General features: G+C 41.1%; 1 protein-coding gene across 1 annotated transcript in view; it reads right to left on the bottom strand.

Moving 5' to 3' along the window:
• Positions 1 to 9,375, bottom strand: part of ip6k1 (inositol hexakisphosphate kinase 1) — a 45,498-nt gene extending 36,123 nt beyond the window's left edge. The window contains exon 1 of the mRNA XM_008105002.3: positions 9,218 to 9,375. The gene's annotated coding sequence lies outside the window, so the exon portion shown is untranslated. The remainder of the gene's footprint in view (positions 1 to 9,217) is intronic.
• Positions 9,376 to 12,423: the final 3,048 nt, after the last annotated feature.

Here is a 12,423-nt window from a genome sequence, read left to right as displayed (position 1 = left end):
GAATACCTAGTTCCTTCGAAACTATTAAATAGTTTCTAGTGGACATTTGCCATAGTGTTATGTTGGGATACTTAGAAATTCCTAGAGAGATGTTCAGGAAAAAAAAAGAAATTTACGGTTTTACTTTCATGGGGATTATGAGCTCCTAACGCCAGTAAACATGAAGGAATGATTATATGTATTTAATGTAGCATACTACTTAAGTCTCATTCTTCACATTCTTCCTTCACCCTTTCTTCTTCCACCCTGTCCCTTATTTTCTCTACATCCCAAGACTTCAACCACTCTTCTAAGAGCCTTTTAATTCTAGTCAAATTCACATAAGAAAGCCAAAGTAGAAACTGCTGAGTTCTTTAAGGGCTTTAGGGCTGGGCAACTATCTTTGACTCCAAGGTAACCTTGATAGCTTGACATTTGTGAATGTATCATCTGCAGTAAGTTGCGGAGTGAAAGGTTGTAATAGTCCAATCTTATGCATGTCTTCTTCAGAAGTATATTTGATCTATTCTTGCCAATGAATATACTGTAGGTATTTGGTGGCAAACAGTGTAACTCCAAAGCAAGCAATCATCCATCAGAATTGAAAGATTGCCAGTCATTTAAAAAATGTAGTGTGATCCCTGCTAAAAAGTTCAAGAGCCAATGGTGGGTTCTAAGAATAGTAGTATCTGTTGCACTTCTCCTACAAGAAAATTACTGCAAGCAAATGATGAACAATAGTTCACTCAGGCCTTTGGATAAAGATTGCTCATCCCCATAACAATCCTGTATCTGTGACCATTTTCGTACCGGTTTGCACTTTTTACCTTTGTTAACTTGATATAGACACAGAGTCTACTCCCATCCCAATGTGCACTTCCAAGAATTTACAGCACTTTATCAGTCACCTCGTGTTTACAATATTTATATGGTGCTCCTTACCCAGTCTACTTTTACAACCTCTCCGTTTTAATCCATGTTTTTATCAGTTTTTGTCATTTGTTTTTATTGGGCAATGTTTACATTTTTATAATTGTGCATGTCTCTTGTTGTGTTTTATATTGCTATTGTTTTTATTCGGGCTTGGCCCCATGTAAGCTGCCCTGAGTCCTCTTTGGGGAGATAGAGGTGGGGTATAAAATGAAGTTATTATTATTATTATTATTATTATTATTATTATTATTATTATTATTAATAGTATCTCTCTGGATGTTTCTGACTACAACTTCCCTCAGTCCTAGCTACCTCAGCTAACTGAGGAGCAATGGGAGCTGGACTTCAACAATATCCAGAGGGATAAAGTTATCAAAACACTTGGATATTACTAACAGCTAATGTTAGAAGACATAGATCAGAGCTGGGGAATCTGTGGCCCTTCAAATGCTGTTGAAGTGTAATTCCCATCAGGCCAAGGCAACACAACTGCTCATGAGGGACAATGCAGCCCAACATCTAATTTCAAATCAGATGCAGTATGAAAGTTGGTGCCAGTCCAATAGCTGAATCAGGAATTTTTATTGACTCTCAAGAGATTAGGTTACAATTAAGAAGATGCATCATAAAGATTTTCATGAGTTGTAGATGGATTTTCAGTTACAACTTATAAACATATTCAGGCTATGTAGTTTCTGATCTGGCCCTCTCCTGTCAACAACATGGATACCTACACACATCCCTCTTCCTAATCTGGCCAGTAAATTTCATGTGTGGAGGCACTTCCATTTGGCCAAAGAAACATACTAGTGATTTGGCATGAAACATAAAATGAAACATTATTTCTACTTCTCTTGATTTCTAGAGAAATGAGAACAGAGAGACTGAGAACTCATACAAATTCAGTTTTTATACAATGTTGAAAGTTACATAATGAACTGGAATATATTGTGCCAGAGGAATGACAGAGAAACAGTGGAAGGAAAGTGGTGCCAAAAAGCACAGAAATCCTGAAATATTTAGCGAACACAGATACAGTAAAGTCTCACTTATCCAAGCCTCGCTTATCCAAGTTTCTGGATAATCCAAGCAATTTTTGTAGTTAATGTTTCCAATATATCGTGTTATTTTGGTGCTAAATTCGTAAATACAGTAATTGCAACATAACATTACTGCGTATTGAACTGCTTTTAATGTCAGATTTGTTGTAAAACATGATGTTTTGGTGCTTAATTTGTAAAATCATAACCTAATTTTATGTTTAATAGGCTTTTCCTTAATCCCTCCTTATTATCCAAGATATTCGCTTATCCAAACTTCTGCCGGCCCATTTAGCTTGGATAAGTGAGACTCTACTGTACATCCAAAGTTTTAATCTGCATCACTGCAATACAGATCTCACAGTAGAAGTCCCATATTAGATTTTTTTTCCAGAAATGTCACCATATCCCAAATGTCTGCCTAAAATTGCTTAGTCTCAGAGCCATATTCAGCGGAATTCTTGGACATTTTTTCTTAGAATGAGACCCAGTGTAATTAGTACTGTGCTCACATGTAAGTATGTACGGGATTGCAACTTTGAAGTACCTGAAGGAGAAATGCTATTATGTACATCCCATAAAGGTCACCCACTTTTATCTAGTACAGAAAGAGGATTTGTTAAACCAGGAGCCACTGTAGAATATTTATTCAAAATATTCTCAACTGAAGTATTCTGAGACGAATATGCAGCAAACGCCTTTCATTATCTGCCATCCTATTTGTTATCTGAGGCAGCAGCAGAAGTGTGAATTTTAAATATTATATAAGATCCAGCCTTGCTTACAGGCTACTCAAATGACATTTAACAATATTTATAAAGAAGATGTATGAAAAACCCAACCCAAATATGCTGAACTATCCCCATTCATATATATGATCACATTTTCAAATAGGAACATCTTGCACATGCTCGTTACATTACAAGAGGGCTTCAACCAACCAACACTGAAAATACTTGACTGAAAGTTTGCAAAAACTATTTTATTTGTATAAAATTATTGCAAACATCTCAACACTTCTGCCAACTTAGCACTTTGAAAACATGCAAATGTGAGTATATCAATAGGTATTGCTCTGGTGGGAAGGTAATGACGCTCCATGCAGTAATGCTGGCCACATGACCTTGGAGGTGTCTACGGACAACAATGGCTCTTTGGCTTAGAAATGGAGATGAGCACCAACCCCCAGAGTCGGACACAACTAGACTTAATGGCAGGGGAAAACCTTTACCTTTCACTACAGTACTCTACATCATGTTAAATTTCAGGGGAGGTATAAATTAAAAATAATGAGATCCAGTATAATACAGAGATAAAACAAGTATAAGAAATCATACAAAAATAAGAGAACAAACCAAAAAACTTAGGAAAAGACAAAAATTAAAATACTTTGCTAAATAAAAGAAAATGTTTTTCTCTGACTCCTGAAATGCTGCAATCCTTGTACCAAGCAAATCTCTTTTGGCAGTTGGCATTCAATACATGGCACAACAAAATCAAGTAAGTCTCATTCTTACTGATGGCAGCCTTATCCAAGGCAAAAGAGACAAAGATATATGGGGTTGACAGATGGCCTTAAAGGATGATCACATTGATAGGGGAATGCGTACCACACTAGGTATTTGGCCCCAAACTGGCTTTTGCTAGCATCTTAAATCAGCAAGTAACCATTGGAGCTCTTACAGAATTGGAATAATATGAGCAAAACAAGATGTAACATTCAAACTTGGCCCTAAAATACAGGGAGATAAGGGTGGCTGCTTGATCTAAGAAGGAACTATGACTATATTATTACTTTGACAAATTATATAAGCTCTGCCGGTTCTTCACTGCCTCAGCCCTTTCAGGCATATATGCATGTAATGAAAACAATGTAAGGATGGACATAGTTTATGCTAGATTGCATCTTCTTTCAAAAAGGAATACAGATATGGAAAGGATCAATGCTTAAATCCTGAAACAAAGATGAAAAATAAAATGTTAATAATAACTAATATTCTCCAGTTTCAGTCTGTATTTCACAACCAGAAATATTCTATCTTACTCATCCCACAAAACAGTAATGATTCATGCATATTCCACTTTATCATAAAGGCTTGAGAGCATCATGGGTGAATTAAGATGTAACTATGAAAGTCTATTTTGGTATCTCAGGCAAGTGCAAATAATAGACAATTCAGCTAAAAAGCACAAGCTATTAGCTCTTTATCTTTACTATTCATTGCTTTCTCAACCCAGCCAAAAATGGTATGCTTCCAAAAAATGGTCTCAAACTACAACACATTTTAAGCAGTTGGGGTGGGATTGGAGAACCACAGACCTTTTGATATGACATAGTGATAGTAGCTAAGACTTTTTTGTGCTGAATGATATCAAAGCCAAAGAGTTTAACTACATGAATTCAACTGACACACAGTTAAGTAGCTGCAGCAGGGAAAGCTGCACAATCTAAGGACCATGGAGGTAGGTGGGAAGTTTTAATTCTATGTCTCCTGCCAGAATCCTAACAAATATATCCTGTTTCCAAACTGCTATCTGCATATCAAGGGAAGCTTCCATCAGCTAGCCAACTGTGATAAAACAGAGAAGTGGCTACAGTCATTTTAATAAACTGACTTTTATTCATTTAGGATGTTAAAGATTACAGCCAACACTGGAAAGCTATAGTATAGAAGCAGAAGTGCTAGTCCTATGTGTTCCTAGTGTTCAATATCACAAAACTGAGGCTGTAACATATCAACGGTATACAGTGATTGCTTAGCTTTACTGGGGAGGAATTATAGCCAGTTTGAGTCTCTTTTAAGAGAGGGAAGTAGAATATAAATAATAGTAACAATGACAACAAAAAGAAACAGTTGGTAAACTGGCTGGGATTTCTGGGAGTTGTAGGCCAAAACACCTGGCGACCCACAGGTTGATAACCACTGTGCTACACTAATAAATGCTACTAACTACCACAGGTAGTTGGTTTGGAAAGATCACCTTAAGAAAAATTATAGGGTAACATTATTGACGGCATTAGTGTTTCCTTGAAGACAGTCTAAGAAGGACATGTGAACTCATGTATACATTCTTGCCATAAGTACTTATTAACTGCAAACATCTCTGAAAATAGAATTCACTCAGCTCAACAGACCTTTCTATAAGTACATTTTGCTTGTATAATAACATTTATCAGCTGATTTCAAGGAAAAGACTTGCAAAATTGTTAAGCTAATGCAATACGAAAGTGCTGGAGTATTCATGCAAAGCTATTTCACAGAAAGGCACCTGGTATATATAAATACATTCTCCTGCACAAGCATTTTGGATGGTGGTTTCTTTTGCTGGATAAATACAAGCAACAAACGGCAGCACAATTCTGTATTAAAATTGTCTTCAACAATTCTCCACAATGAAATTGATCTAATTCCTTTGCAGAATGTCTACTGCTGCCAAGGCCCAAACTTTCTATGACTTATACAGTGCCCTGGATTGGAGCTAGTGTTCTTTATTAGAGCTGGAGTGCCAGGATGCCATCTCCTGTTGAAACCCTGTACCATTTCCTAGTGGATACCTTGCATCACCTTCCAAATTCAACTTGCCTTCTGCTAGCTAAAGCTTTCCCCAGGCAGACAGGGAAGGAGAGGGCAGACCTGCTGGGCAAAATGCACCCAACCAATTTCTCATGCATAACTCATCTCCCATTCCCTCAAATATTTAAAATTAGTGTAGCTTTTCTTCTTCCTCTGCTGTCTCCCTTAGACCAGTGATTCCCAATCTTTGGCTCCCTGGATGTTTGGGATTTCAGATTCCAGAATGCCTGACTGTTGACCAAGCTGGCTGGGGCTTTTGGGAATTGGTGTCCAAAACATATGAGGTACCAGAGTTATGGATCCACTGCTTTAACCTAATAATGCAGATATATGTTAAGTGTCCTTTATACAAAATGCTTGTTAACAGAAATATTTGGGATTTCGGATTTCAGAATGCATGCATTTGCATATACATACATAATGTTGTGACTGCGCCTTCGGGGATTATGGTTGATGGGGATGGAATTCGAAGAGGAAGAAAAAACCCTTGTGATGAGGGTTCACTGGAGGAGTTGCGCAGGAAGCGACTTAGAGAGCTATATGGGGGATCTTCTGAGGAAGATTCAGATGGGGAGATGGATGCTGAGGAACAGGAGGTGGCTGGGGAAGCGGGCACTGAATGGGCACAGCCACCTGAGATGTCTGGGGATTTGGGGTCTATGGATACTTCTGAACCTGGGGTTTCTGCAGGAGCTGATCCCAATTGGGATGCTTGGAGAAGGGAGGATGGTTCTTTAAAATGGGAATGTTTGGCCACTGCACTTTGCGTGTGGCAAGGTGTTGCTGAGGCGCCATTGGGATCTCTGTGTTTCCATGAAGACTGGACTTGGACTATGATTTGAATCTGCTGTTATCACCTAGCTTGGCTCTCGCTGTGTCTTATCGTGGACCTGTTTTGGATGACTGCACCCTCTTCAGACCTTGGATCGGAATTTGACCTTGCTACTGCCTTCGCCCTGTGATTGATGACTACTATCGGCTTTTGACTCCTGGCTTGCTCTTTGGACACCGCTGTTATCTCCTGACCTGACCTTGGAATCCCGGACGATGTCTTTTCACCATCCTTTTGGAGCCTTCGACTTTATCCACATTGTGGAAGCAGTCTACTGCATTCTTTGTTTGTTTGTTTGTTTCCTGACCAATTTGGTGTTTTCTTTTGGGAACTGTTCCTTTGAAAACTACAGAGCCGGCTGGCAGGGCTTGGACTCAGAAAGTGCAGTTTGCACTAAGTTTGTTTAGCTTTGTTTTTACCTGCTTGTGTTGCTGAATTATATTTTTGTTTGAACTGCTCTTGAAGCACTGATAGTGAAGTGTTTCAAGGTTTTTTTCTGTGTTAACATTACTTTTTGGCTTATCTGCTGAATAAACTATTTTTGTTCGCTAATTGGCGTCTGACTCTTGACACATAATGAGATCTCTTAGAGACTGGACCCCAATTTAAGTACAAAAACTATTTTTTCTCGATATTTTTGATATACATATCCTGAAGGTAATCATATATACAGTATTTTCAACTAGCAAAGTTTGTATACACTGAACAATCAGAAAGCAATCTTAGGGTGCATCTAGACTGTAGTATCAATGCAGTTTAATTGCCAGTGTTCAATACTGTGGAATCATGAGTTACAGTTTCACAAGGTCTTTACCCTTCTCTGCCAAAGAGTGCTGATGTGTCAGCAAACTACAGTTCCCATCATTCCATAGTATTGAGCACATACGCAATATTTTCAATAGCTCTGCACATGAAGCAGAATTTGAATAACCAGAAAGCAAATGTGTCGCTATCTTAGGGGTGCACCTACACTGTACAATGAATGCAGTTTGAGATCACTTTAACTGCGATGGAATCATGGAAGCTGTAGAATCCCAGGATTCCATGGCTTGAGCCATGGCAGTTGAAGGGGTGTAGATGCATCCTCAGCCACTCGGATGGCCAATTTTTGCTGTATATGTCAATTCCAGATAAGGGATGTTCAACCAAGTGGCCCATCTATTCATCAGAAGGCCCCATCCAAGAGAGATGGCTGGGTGAAGCAGCTGCTGCAAGCAACCCTGGCATCTGACCTACATGCAGATCTCTTTGGCCAGACCTCACCTGGAAAATTTATTTATTTACCATATTTATACCCCACCCTTTTCAACCCCGAAGGGGACTCAAGGTGGCTTTACACATAGGCAAGTATTCAATGCCTTAAAACAATGTACAATCAAAATAAACATTTGAAAATTGAATTTAAAGCACATTAAAACATGTAAAAACATTACTATCACTATTAAAATCATGCTATCCACAATTGTAATCTGGGCTATTTCAGTAGTCATTGCACATAATCCCATATTCAGCTTTTGCACTACAATTGCTCTCTGAAGGCTTAATCCCAAAGCCACGTTTTCACTCTCTTTCGGAAGGTCAGGAGGCAGGTGGCTGATCTAATAAACCTGGGAAGGGAATTCCACAGCTGAGAGGTCACCACTGAGAAGGCCCTGTCTCTCGTCCCTGCCAGTTGAGCCTGCGAAGGAGGCGGAACCGAGAGCAGGGCCTCCCCAGATGATCTTAAAACTCTGAGATGGTTCATAGGGGGAGATACATTCGGACAGGTAAGCTGGGCCAGAACCGTTTAGGGCTTTATAGGCTAAAACCAGCACTTTGAATTGTGCTTGGCAGCAGACTGGCAGCCAGCAGAGCTGACATAACAGTGGGATTGTATACTCCCTGTATGCCCCTCCGGTGAGAAATCTGGCTGCTGCCCATTGAACTATTTGAAGCTTCCAAATAGTCTTCAATGGTAACCCCATGTAGAGTGCATTGCAGTAGTCTATTCGGGATGTAACTAGAGTATGGGTGGATTACCGTGGCCATGTCTGACTAACGCTGCGTCCAGTTCTGGGCATTAGAATTCAAGAAGGATATTGACCAACTGGATGGTGTCCAGAGAAAGGCGACCAAAAAAGACAAGGGCAAGATTTGGAAGCCATGCCCTTCGAGGAGGGAGCTGGGAACCTTTAGCTTAAAGAGAAGGCTGAGAGAAGACATAAGAACTATGTCTAAATATCTGAACAAATGTCAAATTGAGGAGGGGGCGGGCTTGTTTCCCGCTGCTCTAAAGACCAGGGCGCGGAGGTATGGATTCAAATTGAAAGGAGATTCCACCTAAAGATTAGGAAGAACTTCCTCACGGGAAGCGCTGTCCAGAGAAAGGAGAGCCACCTCGGAAAGCGGTGGAGTCTCATTCTTTGGCGGTTTTAAAACAGGCAGGATGGCCATCTGTCGGGTGTGCTTTGGTTGTGCGCTCCTGCATGGCTGATGGGGGTGGACTGGATAGGCCAAGCATGGGCAAACTTGGGCCTTCCCTCCAGGTGTTTTGGACTCAAACTCCAACCATTCCTGACAGCCTCAGGCCCCTTCCTTTTCCCCCTCAGCAGCTTAAGCCTGAGGCTGTCAGGAAGGGTGATAGTTGGGAGTCCAAAACACCTGGAGGAAAGGCCCATGCCTCGGATAGGCCCTTGGGGTCTCTTCCATGCCTAGGGTTCTGCAAGAGGCGGCCATCCTGGCACCTGCTGGGGCTACTATGGCAGGGAGAGCCTCAGACTACCCCCTCAGCCAAGGCGGCCTTACCCTCCCTGCTCCGCCCGCTCCTCCGCCGCCTTCCCTGACCGTCCCCGCCAGAGAGGCCCGGCGTCGACGCTTACCGCAAACCTGCCCTGCCCGGCCGGGGGGCGCTGCTCCTGGGTCCCCCCAGGCCGGCTCCTGCACTCCCCTCGCCCGCTCCCGACGGTTCGAATCAACAACAAGATGGCGGCGCCGGGAAGGTGGGCATTCCGCCGTCATAGCAACCATCTTGCGCGAGGTCCTCCTCTTCGGGACAGCCCCCAATCACATTCCGAGACAGGCCCCGTTTTCAATTACGTGTGGTTTCTATTGGAGAACGCGGTTGTCGCTCTTCCAGCTTCCTCACGCCCCTTTCGGCTGGAACCCCGCCTTTAGTTTTCCGACGCACGCTGCGGAAACGTGACGCAAGCAACCTGTTGTGGCGGCGGTTGTCGATTGGCTGCCGGGCCACGCACTGCCGGCCAATCACGGAAGCCTTTCACTATTTAATATCTACCTCCACCTTGAGGCCGGTCTTGGAAGATCTGACCTCTGATCCTTCCGAGAAAAGTGGTCCTGGGGTTATCTCCCCTCAGCGTGGTCTCTGACCCCTGCCGCCACTAGAATACTTCGCATTCCACCTTTATCTCTGAACAGGCCATCCGGCTCTTCTACAGGGTCTGTCCGTATCCAGGCTGAACCCTGGCCTGGCTTGGCCTGCCTGTTTGTGCAGGGATTTTGCTTATCTTTGCTCCTCTCCTGACCCCATCAGGAATCACCTGCCTCTCTCCAAATAAAGAAAACGCTATGTGCTTAATCTTAGAACATTAACCTGCCTGGATCTATTGGAAATGACTGCACCCAGTCTTCAGGCACATGTCTCTTTGGAAATAAATGGCAATCATAACCTTATTGAAAAGAGAATATGATGTCATATCCGTTTGGTAAATGTGAATCTCAATGAACATGTGGAGACCATCTTTTGAAAACCACTACTCAAGATAAACATGATCTTGTTAGAAGTCAACCCATTGAACAAGTGATATTCATAAGCATTCATATGTTATATGGTGTTGTTTAATGTGATGTGTTTAATAATGTTTAATTTTTATTAGGGGAGGGTCAACTTTGATGTTTTGTATTGTTTTTTTATCAAGGGCACTGAATTGTTGCAATACTGTGAAGTGCGCTAAGTCTCCTTCAGGACTGAGAAGTGCAGTATATAAATACCACAGATAAATAAATAATGGCACACAGGTAACTCCGCTGTTAAACTGAAGAGCAGTGTCTTTGAACTGCCAAGGACAAAGATTTGCCACTACAAAAATATATTTGGTTAGCAGAGGGTGGTTGTTTCTTTGAAGTTGAAATTGCAGTTGCAGTTGTAATTGCCCAAAAGATATACACTCCCTTGAAATTTCTTAGTTTAACATACGCACTCAGAGATTTAAAAAAACAACAGTTTTCTTTGGAAAAACAACATACCTTGTTTACTCACATACATTATTGTATTAATTCACCATACAGGCACATTTCTTATTAAAGTTCAGGTATATTTATTATTTAAAGTATTTATATTCCTCCCTTCTCACCCTGAAGGGGACTTAGGGCGGATCACATTATACACATACAGGGCAAACATTCAATGCCCATAAACACATCGAACCGAGACAGAGACAGACAGACGCAGAGGCAATTTAACTTTCTCCTGAGGGGATGTTCGATTCTGGCCACAGGGGGGAGCAACTGCTTCATCATCCACTCTGATGGCACTTCCTCATTCCAACGTTGTAAATTAGTTAAATTTTCCTCCCCACTTTTATAAGTGGTACCTTATTTCCTATTTGTTAGATGCAACAATCTTTCGGGTTGCTAGGTCAGCAACGAGCAGGTGCTATATTTTTTATTTTTTATTGACGGGTGCTCACGGGCTGGCCTCGAACTCATGACCTCATGGTCAGAGTGATTTATTGCAGAAGCTGCTCACCAGCCTGTGCCACAGGTATAGATAGGATATACTTCCTTGTATTGAGTACACAGGGTACCATTCGTAATAGTCCATAGTCTTTAAGTATAGTTGTACACACTGAAGCCCATAAGCAAACATGCATCCACCTCCACTGAGCTCTGATGCAAACTGCTTTCATTGACGTCCAAGAACATACTGTTCCATTGAAGTCCAAATAGCAACATGCATCCACCTCTACTGAGGTCTGATGCAAATTTGCATCCACCTCCACTGAGTGTAAAGCAGGCTGAATACAAAATGGAGCCCTGAGTCTGAACATATTTAAAGACTATGGACTATTAAAAATGGTACCCTGTGTACTTAACACAGAGGAATTACATCCTATCTATACCTGAACTTTAATAAGAAATGTGCCCATACGGTGAATTAATACAAGATATATGTGAGTAAACAACATATGTTGTTTTTCAAATAAAACTGCTTTTTATAATGTCTATAACCTCTCCCAAACTAAGGAGGCCAGTCAAACTGGTAAATCAACATACACATAGAATATAGGTTAGTAAATAAATAGTGAAAGGCTTGGGAGGTTGCTATTTCCAACAATGAGAAGTCCCCAAGGAGAACCTGATGGGCTAACCCAATCCTCCTGTTGTTCTGCAGCTACTGATATTTATAGATATGCTGATGATGATCATGGATATCATACAGCTAACGTGCTTAAAGAAGCCATACAAATCTTTATCCTACATTAAAATGTCTGATACCCTTGTAAAGCTGTATAATTTGGTGGTCATGACTTCACTGCAATTGCTTCCTTCTCCTTCACATACTATATACTGCATCTTTCCCCCTAGAACTGCAAGTCAGCAAATACTGTTATAAAAAGTGCAACAATAAATTGAAAATAAACTTTTGACAACAGTAAACATGTTTAAGACATGTACAAGTAAATGTTTAAAAAGCAGTTTTAAATCAGTTCAATTCAAAAGCTCCTTTTTCCTTTTAGGAACAATTCAGTTCTCAAAGTCTGTTGGGGAAAATAATATTTGCCTGCTGATATAAGAAAGCAGTAAGAAAGGAGCATCCCAGCCTCCCTAGGAAGGGGCTTCTAGAGCTTGGGTCAGCCACATACTGGTATTTGCACACGCACACACACACACATCTTTTTTCTTTTTGCTTATGAGGTGGTGGCCTTTTCTAAGGACTTCAGAGTCCCAGGAGTCTCATATGGTGAGATATGGACTGGATCTATACGGCCCTATAATCCAGTTTCAGAATGTGGATTAATTGCATTGCTGGATTATATCAGTCTGGAGCAATGGTTCCCAAGCTTTT

This window comes from Anolis carolinensis, chromosome 2 (genome assembly GCF_035594765.1).
Source record: "Anolis carolinensis isolate JA03-04 chromosome 2, rAnoCar3.1.pri, whole genome shotgun sequence".
Taxonomy (NCBI): Eukaryota; Metazoa; Chordata; class Lepidosauria; order Squamata; family Dactyloidae; genus Anolis; species Anolis carolinensis.
This window is presented reverse-complemented; position numbering and strand designations above follow the sequence as displayed.